The sequence below is a fragment of the Etheostoma spectabile genome, chromosome 16, assembly GCF_008692095.1.
Source record: "Etheostoma spectabile isolate EspeVRDwgs_2016 chromosome 16, UIUC_Espe_1.0, whole genome shotgun sequence".
NCBI classification, from domain to species: Eukaryota; Metazoa; Chordata; class Actinopteri; order Perciformes; family Percidae; genus Etheostoma; species Etheostoma spectabile.
The window spans coordinates 21,897,257-21,901,004 of NC_045748.1; the positions used below are offsets into that span (position 1 = coordinate 21,897,257).

Here is a 3,748-nt window from a genome sequence, read left to right on the forward strand (position 1 = left end):
AAGACAACACAAGGGTTAAATCATGCCCTTAAAAGATTTGTGCAACACTACATTTAACTAAGTTACATTTAGGACTATTTCTTCACATCTTGCACCAGAATAGTTGGCACCAAATTAATGAAAAAAAAAAAAAAAAATCAAACAATAACGTGTCTTAACATGAATCCAAAACATTATTTGCTAAATTAAATTGGCCAATTGGTGAAAAAAACAACAACCTTGACGACAGGTGGACTGGCCTAACGGTAAGGCAGTGTCTAAGGTCCACAGATAAAGTTTATCCTCAAGATTCACTGTGCCACGTGTATGATTAGTATGAAACATGATTCATAAAACCAAGATTTTTTTTAATAGCTTATTCTTTGCACTAAAAAGGCATGTATAACTGCTTTAGGCCGCCCTACATGTTAATGAAGGCCCAGTTCAATATGCAACTTAATGTTAAACTGTAATGTAGGGGGTCCCTGATCCATCTCTCTCAGTTAGGTGGTCTTTGGCTTAAAGTACATCAAAGACCCCTGGTCTACACACATCCGATTGGTACTTGCAACCCAATATTGTGCTTTTCGGTTAACAGGGCTTATCATAGCCTCTTGTGGAACTTTCTTTTTGACAAAATTATAGTCTGTCCTTAAAACAGACTGCAGTAGAAACGCTGTTGTGTAACATTTAGTACTAAACTATGTGCCCATTTACGAGGCAATATACAGTACATTAGAGTCATTAGATATTAGAGTGGTCTGAATCATATAAATGGTCTCACCAAATCAAGTATTTAATTTTTTTATTTCTATCGTTATTAGAGTAACTACCTCTAAACCATCCAGACATTCCCTGAGGAAAAGCTTTCTATTGGCTGAGCTTTCTTCATCACGTTTTACTGTGATTGGCACCAGTGATGGCCAAATGAAGCTTCGTGAACCAGTGTCTTTATTTTCTGAGTCCACTAGATGGCGCTCTCTCAACAATGGGTTGCAAATACACTGAATTGCAACTTCAGGCCTTAGGCCTTTCTCTTAAAACCAAGAGCGCCCTCTAGTGGACTCGGAAAATAAAGACACTGGTTCACGAAGCTTCATTTGGCCATCACTAATTGGCACAGCTGTTTCAGAGCTATAAGACCACTGACATATATATATGAGTATCTAATAAAAAATAATGATCACAAAACTTGAGCCCGACCAATATTTTATCGGCTGATATCAGGCATATCGAACTATCGGTATCTTATAAAAAATAAACGGTTAACCGATGGTCAACCATGTTATGAGTGTTGGCGTTGCATAGTCTGTCCCAACAGAGAGCGCTCTACAACGCCCTGTTATTGATGGGTGTTGCTAGTCTGTCCACCAGAGGACGCCTACAACGTCGCTGTTAGTGATGGCGTTGCTAGTCTGTCCACCAGAGGAACGCTCTACAACGTCCCTGTTAGTGATGGTTGTTGTATAGTCTGTCCCCCAAGGACGCCCTACAACGTCGCTGTATGTGATGCGTTGCATAGTCTGTCCACCAGAGGACGCTCTACAACGTCCCGTTAGGATGGTGTTGTATAGTCTGTCCACTAGAGGACGCTCTCAACATCTCTGTTATTGATGGCGTTGCATAGTCTGTCACCAGAGGACGCCCTACAACGTCCCTGTTAGTGATGGCTTTGCATAGTCGGTCCACCAGAGGACGCTCTCAACGTCCTGTTAGTGATGGCGTTGCATAGTCGGTCCACCAAAGGACGCTCTACAACGTCCCGGTGAGTGATGCGTTGCATATTCTGTGCACCAGAGACGCCTACAACTTCCCTGTTTATGATGGGGTTGCATAGTCTTGTCACTAGAGGACGCTCTACAACGTCCCTGTCAGTGATGGCTTGCATGTCCCCTGTCCACCAGAGGACACTCTACAACGTCCCTGTTGGCAACACAGATTATTTTTTTGTTATTGTGTTTTTGTTCAAAGGACCTTAAGTTTCATATATTAAGTTTGTATTTTTATACATTTTATTTATCAGAACTTTAACAAATGTTGATGTTCCTTTTTTCTGTTCTGACAATTAAACAAATTATTATCCTATTATTAACTCATAAATAACTACAAATAACTAATGTTAGGGAAATCTATTTATGTTTTGTTGGATTTTGTTTTATAAATATGTATCGGCCGACATATCGGAATATCAGATTTTTAAATAACCAAATATTTGTATTGTATCGGCCTTAAAAATCCTTTATCGGTCGGGCTCTACACAAAACCTGCTGTTCTACTGTACATTCACCTTTACCCAGTCCTACTGGTCGCTGCTCCACATACGTAGTGTACACAAACCAAAATAGAAGCTGAGCATGGAAACGCCCACGCAATTTGTGTGCCTAAACATACCGCATTACACTTGGCCTTTATTTACAAAATTTAAATTGAGAAATTTTAAACAGGGTGCAATGCAGGCTTTTGCAACCCCCGTAAATCTGGAACTAAAATAGCCATGTGGGTGTTACAGTGAGTCATGTGTATACATGTCAATGAGCAGGGCCTCGCACCTGCACACAAAACACACGTAGTTTATAAAAAAACATTTTCTTGGTGATACCTACATACTTTTATAGTAATGTTTTCAATGCAGGAGTATTTTTACAGAGTGGTATTAGTACCTTTACTGAAGTAAAGGATCTGAATACGTCTTCCACCACTGGTTATGAGGCTGACAGACCAGGGGTGTTACACTCCATTCCTAGCAGACTGCCAGCATGAAGAACCTCTGAGACAAACAGCAAGTCCAGTTTGCTGTTTTAATGACCTAATTGGACATTGTGCTTACTATAAGTAAGTAATTAAAGTCAATTTGTAAAGCACTAATCACAACCAGTCACAAAGTGTTTTACAGGCTAAATAAAAATGTACATTAACATGTGTTTGTCTGTGTTTGTGTGTGTGTGTGTGTGTGTGTGTGCATGCAATAGTATTTGCAATTTTGTAAAGCAACTCATTTAGTTGCTGCTTTGTACAATGTGATCTCACTTCTGTCGCAAACAACAATGAACAACTCAGCAGAACAAAGTCTAACCTTTTGACCTCTAACCACTGCCTCAGCTAAAACTGAGATGTTACAATAAAATTAGATTTTGAAACCAACTAAAGAGCAGGTTCTCTTGCTGCGGTTTCTGCTGCTGCTCAGTACCATCGCCAGGTTTAACATAAAGAGTCTATATCCCTTACAGGGTTCCCATACAGCATTAGAATGAGTGGTAGAAACTCCTCATAGTATAGTTTTACCCTGCAAATCTATTGTTACTTTAGATGTCAGCGTCTTTTCAGTGTGATTCAGCAATTCATCTGAACACAACTATGTAATAGAAACACACAAGTAGAAAAGAAAGTCCACTTAGGTGTCTCATGCCAATCCTTTGCAGCCTTAATTATGTTTGTTAAGAGGGTATTTACGGTGACTGACGTGCCTTTCAATTGCCCCATACAATGTGAGGCATCTTGTGGTCTTTTACATGATGATGTATGTGTGTATATATATATATATATATATATATACGTATGTCCGGTATCGAGTCACAGGGGCAGCAGCTCCAGCAGAGGACCTCAAACTTCCCTTTCCCTATAAACATATATTATCTTTTTTTTTCTTCTTCTGTAAATGTCTTCATTGTGTCGATGGTAAATTGAGTTTTTGGTTGGTATATTTGTTGTATGTTTATTCTTCTCTGGCCCCCTCCGAAAAGCTTTTAGCATCTTATTTGGGGTTCCCCCA

The 3,748-nt window shown here is 39.5% G+C and overlaps 1 long non-coding RNA gene across 1 annotated transcript in view; it reads left to right on the forward strand.

Moving 5' to 3' along the window:
- The window catches only part of LOC116704179 (uncharacterized), a 16,328-nt gene extending 13,679 nt beyond the window's left edge, over window positions 1-2,649 (forward strand). The window contains exon 3 of the long non-coding RNA XR_004335608.1: window positions 2,637-2,649. This is a non-coding gene — a long non-coding RNA (uncharacterized LOC116704179). The remainder of the gene's footprint in view (window positions 1-2,636) is intronic.
- The last annotated feature ends 1,099 nt before the right edge of the window (window positions 2,650-3,748 follow it).